We start from the raw sequence: 15,259 nt of genomic DNA on the forward strand, positions 1-15,259 counted from the left end.
CACTCCCTTTATGTCAAGATAATCGGGTTTTGTCAGTTTTTCTCATTGGCGACTCCTATATTACTAGTCGATTAGGTGTAAACTCAAAGGAAATCTAATTACACTTGATCTGACAACGTCATGCCCACGAGGGACGAGGTCACGCATTAGCCTCGTGCTTTTTCGACCCCCTTACACTCCCCCGGAGAGGATCTTCTTGACAACGTATGGGCCTGCCCAGTTGGGTTTGAATTTTCCCCTTGTGTCCATGGTACTTTTTCGAAGGGCTTTTAGGGAAAGCTCGCCTTCCTTGATGTTTTGGGTTCTGACCCTTTTGTTGAAATGTCTGGCCACTCAGCGCTGATAGACTTGTACATGGTGAGCGGCTTGAAACCGACGCTCATCGAGCATGACTAGCTCATCATATCTTGCTTGCACCCATGCAACTTCTGGGATTTTGCTTTCGAGGACTATCCTTGGAGAAGGTATCTCCAGCTCGATAGGTTGTACTGCCTCTATTCCATAGACCAACGAGAATGGGGTTGCACCAGTTGAAGTGCGAATTGAAGTTCGATACCCCCACAATGCGAAATGCAGCTTCTGGGGCTAGTCCTTGTAATTGGTAGTCATTTTCATGATGATGGTCTTGATATTCTTGTTGGCTGCTTCGACTGCCCCATTGGTTTGTGGGCGATAAGGCGAAGAGCGATGATGTTGAATCTTGTACTCGGTGAATAGATCTTCACACTCTCCTTGAAAATGGGTTCCCTGGTCACTGATGAATTCGTGAGGAACGTCGTATCTGCATATGATGTTTTCTTGTATGAACTGGGCCACTTGCTTGGAACCCAACACTTTGAATGATCTGGCCTCGACCCATTTGGTGTAGTCGATAGAAAATAGTATGAACTCATGACCCCCGGTGCCTGTTGGAGTGACTTTACCAATGACGTCGATACCCCAGGCTGAGAATGGACATGGTGATGATTGAGAGTATAGCAATGATGGAGGAATGTGCTTCAGATTCGCACACTTTTGGCAGGTAGGACATTTCTTGACAAAGAAGTAGTAATCTCGTTCGAGGGTAGTCCAGTAGTATCGAGCCCTGATGATCTTGAGGGCTAGCATCTTCCCATTCATGTGGGTGCCACAGACTCCAGCATGTATGTTGTCCATGACTCTTTGAGCTTCATGCTTGTCAACACATCGGAGGTTAGGACCGCCAAGGGACCTTTTGTATAGAACCCCGCCTTCTATGACGAAATTGGTTGATTGTAGTCGTAGAGCCCTTTGATTCTTGCTTGAAAAGTGCGGGGGATACTCTGAATTTTGTAGATACCTTTGAATGTCTGTAAACCAAGGTTCATCTATGTCTTGCTCGACGCCGTCAATATCATGGACATATGTTGCTTCTTGACGTCTTTCAATTGTAAGCGGCATTTCGGCCACGCCGTTTGGAATGTTGATCATTGAGGCCAGCTTTTCTAGTGCATCGGCGAGATATGTATAGCGAAGCTCTTGTATTTGCTCAGACAGCTGCTCAAGATAGGACTGGTATGGAGCAAGCTCTCGCTCCTTACTTTCCATTTGCCGGAAATTTGATTGATGATTAGGGAGGAATCCCCGTATACTCGAAGTTTCTGGACACCTAATGCTAAGGCGGCTTCCAGGCCCATGATGCATGCTTCATATTCTGCCGCATTGTTTGTGACGTTGAATCGCAGTTTTGCTGATATAGGAATGTGGGTGCCGTCTGGGACTAGTAGAATTACTCCAACACCACATCCGTTCTGATTTGAAGCACCATCAAAATGCATCGACCAACTGTCATCACTGGTCATTAAGATTTGCTCGTCGGGTAAGTCGTAATCTTCCTCTTCTACCTCGACAGGACAGTCGGCAAGGAAGTCTGAGATTGCTGAACCCTTTATAGATTTCTGCGTGATGTACTTGAGGTCGAATTCTGCTAGCATGACCAACCACCTGGACAACCGTCCGTTGAGAGCTGGTTTTTTGAATAGATATTTGAGAGGATCCGCTTTGCTGATCACATATACTGTATGGGAGAGCATGTAGTGCCGTAGTTTCTTTGTGGCCCAAACCAACGCGATGCTGAGTTTCTCGAGCTGAGTGTATTTGGTCTCGTACTCGATCAGTTTTTTTGCTTATGTAGTATACGGCGTTCTCCTTGCCTTCAACTTCCTGGGCAAGCATAGCCCCTACTGCTGAATCTGTTGTTGTGAGGTAGAGCCTGAGGGGAATCCCTGGCAAGGCTGGCTTTAGTACTGGCGGGTTGGAAAGGTAGTTCTTGATAGTGTCGAATGCATGCTGACAGTCGTCATCCCACACTTTGGGCTCGCTTTTTCGGAGCTTTCGAAATACCGGTTCACAGATCATTGTAAGTCTTGAAATGAACCTGCTGATATATTGTAATCTGCCGAGAAAACCCCGAATTTCCTTTTCATTCGTTGGTGGTTGCATCTCGAGAATTGCTTTGATTTTCGAAGGATCAGCCTCTATGCCCCGAGAGATGATAACATATCCGAGTAACTTGCCTGACGTTACCCCGAATGCACACTTTTGAGGATTGAGCCTCATGTTGTATTGCCTGATCCTGTTGAAAAACTTTCGAAGTACTGAGGTATGCTCGTGTCGCTCTTTGGATTTGACAATCATGTCGTCGACATATACCTCAATTTCCCTGTAAATCATATCGCTCATGATGGATGTTGTTGTTCTTTGGTAGGTTTCTCCCGCGTTCTTTAATCCGAACGGCATAACTGTATAACAATATGTACCCCACTGAGTGATGAAGATTGTCTTCTCCATGTCCTCCTCTACCATGGGAATCTGATTGTAGCCTGCATATCCGTCCATAAAAGAGAGTAAGGCATGATTTGCGGTGTTGTCGACCAAGATGTCGATGTGAGGCAATGGAAAACCGTCTTTAGGGATGGCCCTGTTAAGATCTTTGTCGTCCACACACATTCGTACTTTGCCGTCTTTCTTTGGAACTGGGACGACATTTACGATCCATTCTGGATACCTTACTTCTCGAATAAACTCAGCCTCTAGTTGCTTGGAGACCTCTTCTTGAATTTTGAGGGAAACGTCTGGTTTCATGCGACGGAGTTTCTGCTTGATGGGCTTTGAACCTGGAATGAGGGGAATTGTATGTTGACCGATGCTTGGATCAACCCCTGGCATATCATGATAGGACCATGCGAAGACGTCTATGTACTCTGAAAGTAGCTTGATAAGATCGTCCCGCTCTGCATGAGAAAGAGTTAAACCAATCTGAACTAGTTTTGAATCACTGTTGTTAGAAAGGTTGATTTTTTCTGTTTCCTCAATTATGGGCGTCCTGCTTTCATGATTTTCGATAGCTTTTAGAATTTCAAGGTCAGTTTCTTGTGAAGCAAAGTTGTTTGGATTAGGATTGTGTTTTGAATTAGAACTCGAGGAGTAAGTAGAAATTGAAGTGTTATTGAAATCAGCAATCATTACATCGACTGTTTTGACTTGAAGCTCGGCCTTTAGAGGCTCTTGATTGATGCACGACTCTAGTTCTAGACTCTTAGACTCATTGCTAGGCTCGGAAATTGAAAGACAGACTCTGGACTTGGACAAAGACACTAATCGTAAAGATAGTTCTCGGGGTATTCCCAGATATCCACGTCATCGTCATAATCATCGTAGATGGGGCTACATGCACAGATCTTCAAGGCTTGATCCCAGATTTGGTCCCACGTGCTGTAAGGAAATGCGGCGAAGCTGCCTTTGCTTGAAGTGTAGAGCCCTAAGAGGAACATTCTCACCATTTTTCCCTCTGGCAGCTCGGGCTTGATTGTACGAGCGGAGATTGCCCATCTGTGGTAGTATTCTTGAATGCACTCATCCTTTTCCTAGCGTACAGCCGGCTTTTGTTTGATGGAAGTGTCTCGGAAGCTTGAACCTTTGAGGGTGAGGCAGGCATGTCCATCCAATATTTCCTCGAACCAAGGCTCTCCGAATAGTAGATAGAAGTTGGCAGGCATATCGATAACTAGGAATTTAGCACTGTTGTAATAGGTGTCGAAGGAGAAAACCAGTTCGAGGACTCCCAGGACTTTGTATGTGACACCCTGGAGTTTGACAGTCTGTTGAGCACTCAGCATGAGATCGTACTCGGAGAACCCCAAATCCTTCAAGGTGGCGAGGGAACAGCTCTTTTCTCGAATGTCGGTGGTTACCCTAGGTTCGGGGATCACCTAGTTTTGAGCACTTGGAAGGAGATGGAAGAAGCTTGGAACCATCAGTTCGTAACCTGGCTTGTATATTGTAGAGATTAAATTGCATGGAAATTCCTCTCCTTCATCTTCACAGTCATAGGAGATGGCTTGGACCGAGGGAGTTTATTTGGCTCCGGGAGGTAGGGTAAGGTCTTGTTGTCGACCATGTTCTAGATCAAATGTTTAAGCTTGTAGCAGTCTTCGATATCATGACCCTTCCTTTGATGGTACTTGCAATGGGCTGCCGGATCCTAGCTCTTGGATCTTTTGTCGACTGGAGGATTGGGTGTTGGACCGATTGGTGTTATGACTTGCTTTTCGACCGGCCGATCGAATGCCTCGCTGTAAGACATTCCGAGGTTTGTAAAGACCCTTTGTGGTCTGCCTTGATAGTTGCGCTGGTTAGCATTGTTCTTGAAATTGTTTGACTTTGGACCTTGAGGAGCCTCTAGGGCGTTGACCTCGTGAACTTTGTGTGTTGCTTCAAGTCTCTTACCCTTCCACTTTTCAGCTTGTGGAGCCGGGGCTGGTGGTGCTTTCATCAGGTCATCCCCTATGTCGACCCCGATGTTGTAGGTTCTCTTGAAGCTTTCCAAGCCTAGGTACTTCATGTGAGTATTGTATTTCGGAAGAAGACCAGCAATAAAGATCTTGACCAATTCTCTCTCGGAGGGTCCAGTCACCATTTGGGATGCCATTTCTCTCCACCGGCTGAGGTAATTAGTGAAGCCTTCCCGAGGCCCTTGCCTGAGAACCTCTAGCTCCCTTAGAGTAGTTTGAAGTTGAATGTTGGGCTGATACTGCTCCATGAATGCTCGAGCAACTGCTTCCCATGTACATGTTTGATGTTCTTTGAGTGAATAGTACCATTTCTGGCAGACGGGTTCCAGAGACATAGGGAAAACCACAGGGTATAGCTCGAGTTCAACCCCCTTGATGGCCATTGTAGCTCTGAAGTTCTTGAGGTGGTATTTAGGATTGTCGGTGGACTTGAACTTTGGAATATCATTGGCGGAGAACTTGTCGGGAAGATTCGCCCTCCCCTTGAGGTTGTCCTCCATTGAGGTGTCAAAATAGTTCTCTTGATTAGTGACCTTACTGACCAGACTCTCGATCTTCTTGGTTAAGTCATCAGTGGGCGCGCCCTGTTCCACAATACCCAGTCGGTTGCTTATGTTCTCCACATTGGCGCTGAGGCTGGTGAAAGCTGCCAGGAGTTGAGTGAGTTGATCGGGGGCAGCCGTTTGGACTGATTCTTGAAAGGGACTAGAAGTTTGATTTGTAGGAGATGAACTGGCTGCTCGTTCGATGCCGGCTATGAGGGAGGCTAGGGTTGATGGAGTTCTTTTCAACCTCTCTCCTCTTCGGCGAACCCACAGGATCCTTGGACTCATATTTAGGACACACCACATGATTTATAACTTGGACTTCCCGACACATGATATGATATGCATGCAATGAATGTGACCTAGACTTGACTCTAAGTGCCACTCCGAAGATTCGAGATTTTGGATTTTTGTACTTGTATTCGGGATTTGCAACCTGTTGGAAGTGTTTGAGAGGATCCTTCATTCTTTTGTGGAAGTTGACTCTTTGTACTAGAACTTGGAATATCGAAAAAAGAACATTTCAACCTATTGGAGCTTGAACTATTTTAGGGGGATTTCAACCCATTTTGGAAATTTCGAAATTGGACTTGTACTAGGAGATTGAATTTGTATTGTTTTAAGGGAATATCAATCCGTCAATATTTTAGGGGACTTTCAACCCATTGGATTTCGAAGTATTTTAGGGGAGTTTCAACCCATTCAGATATTTTAGGGGGATTTCAACCCATTGATAGGACTTGGAATATTTTAGGGGAGTTTCAACCCATTGAACTATTTTAGGGGGATTTCAACCCAAGAATAGGATGCGAAGTTTGAACTTGTACTATTTCAGGGGATTTTCAACCCATTGGAAAATTGGACTTGTATTATTTTCAGGGGATTTTCAACCCATTGGAAAAGTGGGTTTTGAATTTGTATTATTTCAAGGGAATTTCAACCCATTTGACAATTGGACTTGTATTATTTCAAGGGATTTTCAACCCATCGGGAATGTTTGGAATTTTGAATTTGAGAGTGATGGAAAGCAAGGATTTGTAGCTCGAAAATGAGTTTGAAGTTTGAATTTGATTCGAAGTTTGAACTTTGAACTTTGAAATGGAAAAAGACGCACTTTTGTATATAGAATGTGAGGCTTTGAATATGGAAAATCCGGCATTACGCCGCCATGGATGTGAGGCATTGAATTTGGGAATTTGAAAGTCCGGCATTATGCCGCCGTGGACTTGGAATTTTGAAGTGTTTGAAAATGAGATTGAATGAGGAAAGCTCGGCATTATGCCATCATGGATTTGGAATTGGAAGCTTCGAACATAGGACTTGAGATTTGAAGGTTTTGGAATTTTTGAACTTCGAACTTGAGGTTTGAAATATGGAATGGAAAAGTCGGCATTACGACGGCATGAATTTGGAACTTGAAACTTTGAGCATAGGACTTGAAACTCGAAAGATTGACATGGGATTTGAGGTTTGAAAGTTGGAGTTGAAAAGTTGGCATTACGCCGATATGAGTTTGGACATTTGAGGCTTTGAGATTTCGAAATTGGAATTGGAAACTTGAGTTTGAGGTTTGAAGACTTGTATGTTTGAAATAGAAAATCCGGCATGACGCCGTTGGATTTGAGTTTTGAACTTGGATTTTGAAATTTTGACTAGAAAATCCGGCATTATGACGCCGTTGAATTTGAGTTTTGAACTTGGAAATGGAAGTTTTGATTAGAAAATCCGGCATTATGACGTCGTTGGATTTGAGTTTTGAACTTGGAAATAGAAGTTTTGACTAGAAAATCCGGCATTATGATGCCGTTGGATTTGAGTTTTGACTTGAAACTTGAAACTCGAAATTTGAATTAGAAAATTCGGCATTATGGCGCCGTTGGACTTGAAAATTGAGGTTTGGACTAGAAAATTTGGATTGGACTTGAACCTCGAAATTTGGACTAGAAAATCCGGCATTATGACACCGTTGGATTGAACTTTGAATTTGGAACTTGAGGTTTGAAATGGAAAATCCGGCATTATGACGCCGTTGGATTGGATTTTGTATTTGAAGTTTGAAATTTGGAGTGGAAAATCCGGCATTATAACGCCGTTGGATTGCATTTTGAATTTGGAACTTGGAATTTGGACTCGAAAATCCGGCATTATGACGCCGTTGGATTGAATTTTGAATTTGGCATTTGCGTGAGGCGTGTTTGAGGGTTTTGAATCGAATGGAGTGACACTCCTAAAAGACCTTAAATCGGCGATTTAGATGCATGAGGTTTGAATGATGCTCCTAGGGGTTTGGTTCCCTAGTTGGAGGCTAATTGGTTTTGGCAAGCTAGAACTCGAGGTTAGTCATTCACGCGTGCAAAGACGCCCACACAATGCACAAATAGCACATTGTCACACGTACTAATCATGAATATGAATGCGACATGCAAAGTTCTCAACCTAAGGTCGGTCTAAGTTTTGTATGATGCAAGTGGTCGGCTTTGGGTGTCAAAAGGTTCTCGACTAAGAGACGGATCCGGCGACAACTTGCACATCCGCCTAAGGGACGTGTGTGTCGGCAGACGACCTCCATACTTGACATCGGGAATGTCAAGTAAATGCCAAGTTTGGGTAGGCGCTGAAATGGTCACACACTTTGGTCGGGAACCGTATGAAGAGTCACCATTTCGTTGCCCCTGGGGCTAGCCCGAATGTAGAAGACATCCGTTTGGGAAAGGTAGAAATTCATTTTGCATAAATACGGTTTTCGAAAAACGCATGAAATGCCTAGAAATTGAAAATTGAAATCGTACTTGAATTTGTATTTGTAAAGCCCGTTTTTCGACATTCGTTCTCGAGGTTTGGGAGCGTCCTTCAAGATTCAAAAATAGACTAACTCCCAAGACGAAAAGTTGAGCAAAAGTGGGCGACAAGCCACTGTGAGCCACTGTCCTGGATGCAGGCAGTGGCGTTGGGCGCAGGAGGCTGCGCCTGGCGCCAGTGCTGGCATCCAGTACTTAAGCAGATCAGTGGCTTGTTGCTTGAAATCTGCTCGCATTTTCGAATTTGAAATTAGAAAAGTCCCCAGTGGAGTCGCCAGAATTGTAGGGGTATTTTTTTTTGTGCGTTGCATGCCATTCCCTACAAGGGGGCGGTTTTTAGAAACCGTCGTATTTTTGTACCTCGAAGGAGTCGCCACCAAACATTATTTAAGGTCTTATTTGGAAAAACCGTAAATGACTCTATTGGGATAAGACTTGAATCTTCGAAACGGATGGGTGAGATCCGGGCACGGGAACGAGATGCTTATTCCGCGAGCTTTAGAAATTATTCAAGTACGTGACATAACATTTTCGAAAATACCCTAGTTTAGACTATGTGGGTTTAGATTTAGAGAAAATAGAATCTCTACTTTGTATGGTGGTCACTTTGCTTTAAAGTTAATTTAAGGGAACCTAAGATCGTTTTGTCCAAGAAATTATCTTTGTTAAGCGTGATGTAACCTTGCATTTTGTTGTATTTAGCATGTATGGTTATGAAAACAATAAAGCAAATAAAGCAACATCACAATAGTAAATAAGTGCGGAATTAGTAAATACAAGACCCCCTAGAGATGGACTAGGGAGTAGGTCCACATTGCCTAGAAGGACTAGGCAAGTAAAGATGCGGAATTGAAAGTGCGATATTGAAATTGCGGAATTGAAAGTGCGATATTGAAACTGCGGAAGTGAAAGTGCGATATTGAAATTGCGGAATTGAAAGGTGCGTAATTGAAATTGCAATATTGAAAGGTGCATAATTGAAATTGCATTATTGAAATTTGTACTTGGGCACATGAGATTCGAACGCCAAGCGGTTCCTTAAAAATAAGTGCGTCCGACACGAATTCAAAGCCAAAAATCTCAACTTGGGAGAAGTTTCTCATCCCAAAGCATCCTAGATTTTGCATATAGAACTTGTACTTGAAAGTTTGAATCTTGAAATATTGAACTTGAAGTACTTGAATTTGAACTTGAAATATTGAACTTGTACTTGAAATATTGAAGCTTAAGAGACTTGAATCTCAAAGATCGAGCCTTTTAATGTTGAAAAGGTTAGATCTTTGATGTGCTCTTACTTTGAAAGGATCCTAGTTTAGGGAAGTAGTCATGAGCAACCCTAAACATTGTGGGATCTTGAAATTTGAAAACTTGAACTTGTATATTGAAAAATGGAGTCTTAAATCTCAAAAGACTAAACCTTTAGAAGTTAGAAAGGTGTCATCTTTGATTACTCCATACTTGAAAGTGATTCTAGTTCAAAGAAGTGATTGCAAACAACTTTGAACATCCTTGAATCTTGAAAGTTTGCATTTTTGTATTTTGAAAAGTTTGGATTTTGAAAAGATGTATGATTGTTGCAAGTGACATTTTTAGTAGTAAAAATGTCAACTTGCTAATCATTTTTGAAATAGGAAAATCAAAGAAACATGGTTTAATATGGTGGGATTCGGAATTACCTATTTAGGTTTAGGCAAGAATTCCTTTTAGAGCTCCCAATTGCTTAGAACTTGAAGTTTTTATATATGTGTTTTTGAAGGATTTTTTGATTTGGATTTGAGACGTAATTTTTGTATTACGGCGTTGTATATTGAAATCTCCCTCCCTAATGCTTGGAATTATGGGGTATTTATAGGAAAAATGGCTGCTAAACGCCAGTCATCGCCAGTGCAGCACACAGCTGGCAGCGCTAGACGCTGGTGACGTGGCGTGAATGCCGCCAAAAAGGACGAAAAGATATCGTACCTTCGTACGAATAGTACGACGTTTGGCGTGTAGTGTTTGCTTGGAGGTTAATACTTGATTTTGCGTCTAAAAACAAGCCGTTTCTGGTTTTGAATTTCGGTTTTACGAGACGAGGCCCGGCTTGCTCGGTTTTGTGGATCGGCGCTCGAATTTGACTTGCCTTATATGATTTTGAGTGGAAAAGCATTAGTAAAACCAATGGAATGGTCTACTAGATGAGATTGTACTTGGATTTTGAAATTGGTTTTTGAAAATTGTATTTTGTACCGAGTTCCGGTAGGGGAACGGCCTCGGGGATTGGATTTTGGATCTTGTATTTTTGAGATGTTCTTAGCAATTGGGATTTCCGCAAGGAGTTGTTCCAACCGCCTAGTAAGGATAATGGTATCGTCATCATCCCAGAGGTGAGACACGATTTAGGTGTCTACAATAATATATTTCTACAGACCTTCTAAATCTAATGTTTACTGATATGCATTTAATTTGTACAGAATTTTTATTTTCTGTTCATATTTTTGAATATATACTATGCATTTTGCTATTTTATTCCTAACAGTTACATTTTTTTCGTCTGTAATAATCATTATGTCAGTGGCACGGGAAAAAATTGCAACGTCTGCCTCTGGCATCATACGCTTGTCCATAACTATGGGAATCATGGGAATAGCTGACAACTTATATAAGCGTAGTCCCATGAGAATAGCTTATTTCCTAAACTAAGAATATCATGCTAATCTTACGGTGTATGTGTCATCTTGTGGTGTGTTGATGGTTCCAATGCAGTTTATGATCCACATTTATTCTAAATTTATAGTGTTCGAATTTTACTGTTCCAGACTTGTGTATCTATTAATACCTTTGTTTCCTTTTTGTAGAATGTCTGTCATTTTTCTAACATTTAGAACTAATGGAATCTTGATCTTTTCAGGTTAGTTAAAGAAAGGTGGGGATCTCTTGGTTAGCTTAACTGCATACCATAACTGCATAGCCGTGTGCCTTTGCCCTCTCCATCAATGAGAATGTAGTAATAGAGGCAGGTTGATTAATGCACGTTATTTAATGCCTTATAGAGCTCTAGAGCGTTCATGCCCCCTATTTGTAAAGTGTCTTTTTTGTATGTGCATGAAATAGCAAAATGCATGCTTTCCTCAGGAAGAACAATAAGTATGCCATTGTTCTTAATGTTGTTTAATTTGTCATCTTTAGTTGTCATTGTAAGTAATCGATATTCTTCTCGAGAACCAAAATGATTGAAAATGTTGAATTAAACATAACTACTATTATATTGACATACAGGATGTACGTAAAAAAGGCAAAATAGTCATCTAATGCTCGTTATTGTCGCTTTCATTTCTTCCAGTTTTGAGCTTCTTCTATAATGTTTGAGAGTGTGATCCCTTGTTTAACCATTTGATATTTTCTGCAGATGACATTGATCTTGATGATCAGGGTGAGAAACCAAAAGGGAACAATGTGATGCCAACGCTAAATATAAAAAAAATATTCCAACAAGTTCCATTCGTATAAAGGTTAGTACATTGATCTTATAACGTTACTTCTACCATTTGGATTCTCCTAATATAGCTTGTTGAAGATAGCATAGCATGAAATAAACATGAAATACCCTGTTCCAAATGTCGTTCAATACCCATATGACATAAAAGTGTGCAGAAGCTACTATTAAAATCATAGAAATAAAATTAAATATAGCTCCGAAAATGATTTAAATCAAGCTTACTTAGAATAAAAATAAATTATTGGAACAAAAATGGTAACTGGTATTTTTTCATCTCTAAAGGATGTAGTTCTTAAAAGGCACTTAATCTACCTCACATACTATTCTTGCAATGCATAATAAATGGAACAACATAAACTCCCTATCTAAAACAAACTATAGAGCAACCACAATGACTCTAGTTATTTGCGGTGTCTTTTTCTTGTTTAACTATATTCTTTCGCTGGTACTTATTTGAAGAATGCTCAGTTGATGTAAGATGCCCATCGTCATCAAGATCTTTGAAATTTCTTTTTTGTTTTGGAGTGATACACCTATTGGAACAATTATCGTCCGTGTCCTCACTCTGTATGGTGATAGAGTTCTACAATATATTGAAATAAGTATTAGTACTTAGCCTTGGAACATCATAATATATAACGATAATGTTCTTTATAATTTAACTCATATAATTTTAAAAGTTAATAATCTATTAGTATATACCTCTCCAACAGCCCGAATAGCATTCACAGTATTTGAAGTAACATCAATCTCCTCATGCTCGATAAACTATATATATAAAAAATAGACATGTCATTAAAGGATAAAAAAATACTATTATAGATTACGATAAAACTTAAAACTACCTTATCATTAGTATTAGCATCTTCGAATGACTTTATGAGGTTTTCATCATCAGAGATTCTCGTGACTGTGAATATTGGACAGTTTTGCTTAAGGTTATAATCTGTTATCTTAATCCTGAACAAATATTTCCTTTCCAAGAGTTCATTTAAATCTTTTGGAAGTGAATCTGAAACTCCTTCATGCCATCACCAATAAAAATGAAGTATTAACTAACATGGTTATTCACATACAAACTTTGCAATACGTAAACCATAATAAGATAATATTAAATTGTAGATTTATGTATTACCTGTGCCTGAGATTCCCTTATGGATAAAGCAGATTTACCTAAGATATGCACCACTTCACGATCAAACAGAACAAATGATGCACTTCCAGAATCATCAACAACCCGAATTTGGACTTTGAATCTTGGAACAGGCTCAACATTCGTATTTCACTTATCACACCAAAACTTTGTCACCCCCACATCATCATTCATTTCTTGAACATTTTTCTAATCTTTCTTACATGCGAGGTAGAACCACCCATTTTCATTTTCTATAGAGTCGATCACAGCTAGTGTCACACAATAACATACCTTTAAGATAAAATATATTGTATTAGGTTAAATACATTACACAGAACATTATTATATAAGAAAAGTAATAAGATTAATCACGTGCCTCTTGTGTCTCACGTATCTCATCAACCTGCTTTCGCTCAGATTTTTTTAGGAATTCAGTTTCATTTTTCTGAGAGGTATGACTACTTAGTTGAGTCACCATTTCTGATGAAGTCTTTCCTCCATTCCCAAAGCTACAAAAGACAAACGATAGTTTTAAACAACAGTTATCATTCTTTTAACTTTATGAATTTAAACATGAAATATATATCTCTTGTAATACATTTCCGTGTATACCTACAATATGAAGTATATAGACCTTCTCATTTACATACCTATTTTTAAAAGTGTTGATTTCCTCCACATTTGAATTGATATGGAGTCTTGTTGCAAACAGTGAACTTGATAATACATTAGTACCTTTATATGTATAAGATAGATATATTATATAACTATCCACTTATTCATAACCGCCAATCAATTTATTCCATACCTTGCCAAGTCTTGATTTTTGCAAATTGGACTATGCGTATAACTTGACAATTTGGGTGCTCAGCCAAGTAAGTTTTCAATTCATCAGCATAATGATTCCACAAAGTGCAACTGATCACATTTTTTCTGAAATTCCCCGTGAACATATTAATAATACATTATTCAAAATCTTTATATAGAAAAACATTTAGTTAACTTACTGTAGATCCTCTAACTGAATAGTGAGTTGCTTTGTATAAATTCCATTCCTCATGTCATCGTCACTACTTGTTACTCCGGAAAGATATCCAATCACATCTGTTGCATGAAAATATAATGTTATGTTAGCAAACTATCTGTATACTACAACTCATATCATATATTCTATAAGAAAATAACTTTATCATACCCACTAAACAGGTGCTATCTAGGCCATTTGAAATAATTGCATCAAAATGCACCAAATCAAAACCATATGTAGGAGTTGCCGCATGTAAGACATTAACTCGGGTCAAAAACACAAAATTTATTTTGTATGGGTGACCAGTAGGCTTGTATTTCACTATTCCCCACTACTCTTTCCAACACGATAGTTTGATATAGTATATAGTTCGCCCTCATTGAGTAGAGGCTGAAATGTTCTCAACAAAGATTTCTTGATAGTTGCTTGTATTTTATCACCCTAACATGAAATGAGAAATGACAAAATAAATAAATAATTAGTAATGTGAAGACGATAATAAAGTTGTCGATAAAATTGAAATAAGATAAAAATGATTACCTTTGCATCTAACAACACCACGTCAATAGAGTAAACATCCTCTGGATTTTTGAATGACGCCATTGTCCATAAACGAACAACTCTAACTTGTAGTGTCAAATTTTTCGCAGTAGGATTTATGTCCTTGATCATTGCGATAGCTTGTGTCATTGTTGATTGTTATGTTTGAAAGCTATCGTATGTTTATGTCTTTAATATGATCAAGTGAACTCGTGGGTTTTTAATGGTTCATTTGCACGTGTTTTTATATTGCATAGAATATTTTCAAAGATTTTATTCACTAATATAAAGATGTCAAATATTTTTTTTATAGGCGTTGATTTGAAGAATGCAGCTGAAAGTGATTTAGGTGTCATATTTTCCAGCCCTTGATTTCAGCAATCTCCGTGTTTTTTTTATGTATATAATTTTTAAAATGTATAATTTCAATAATCAGTTATTATTATTATCATCTTTGTTTTTTTCCAATGAAATCTTGCTTTATATATTACCCAAAGATTGCTGGATTCTCTGAAATTCTGACTAAGAAATTCTGACCAAATTTATGTAACAAAATATTAGAAAGTGTATTTATGTTAAGCAATCTATTTATGTAAGGTCGTACAGGGATTTCAGCAATCTAATTAGACCATTTTAAGGAAAGTAAGATAATGCTTTATTATATTCTCCAAAATTGCTAAGATTGCTGAAATTATGACCAAAATTGCTAAGATTGCTGAAATTATCATTAATGGTCAAATATATACGTTATATATTCCAGCAGGAAGCCAATTTTTTTAGTAATAGATTAGTTATGTAAGGGGAAAAACATAATAGCAAAATCTCGACCAGAAATTAACGTATATATTACAGCAATAAATGGCATGTCCACGTATTCACCAAGGAAAAAGAAAATGCCAGCCCATCTATACCTAATTTATACCTA

The 15,259-nt window shown here is 39.3% G+C and overlaps 1 long non-coding RNA gene across 1 annotated transcript; it reads left to right on the forward strand.

Moving 5' to 3' along the window:
* The first annotated feature begins 10,867 nt into the window (after positions 1–10,867).
* On the forward strand, positions 10,868–14,975 carry LOC130464344 (uncharacterized). The gene is made up of 3 exons (XR_008924722.1): positions 10,868–11,153; positions 11,543–11,645; positions 14,648–14,975. It is a non-coding gene; the product is annotated as an uncharacterized lncRNA (long non-coding RNA).
* Positions 14,976–15,259: the final 284 nt, after the last annotated feature.

Source organism: Spinacia oleracea, chromosome 6 (genome assembly GCF_020520425.1).
Source record: "Spinacia oleracea cultivar Varoflay chromosome 6, BTI_SOV_V1, whole genome shotgun sequence".
NCBI classification, from domain to species: Eukaryota; Viridiplantae; Streptophyta; class Magnoliopsida; order Caryophyllales; family Amaranthaceae; genus Spinacia; species Spinacia oleracea.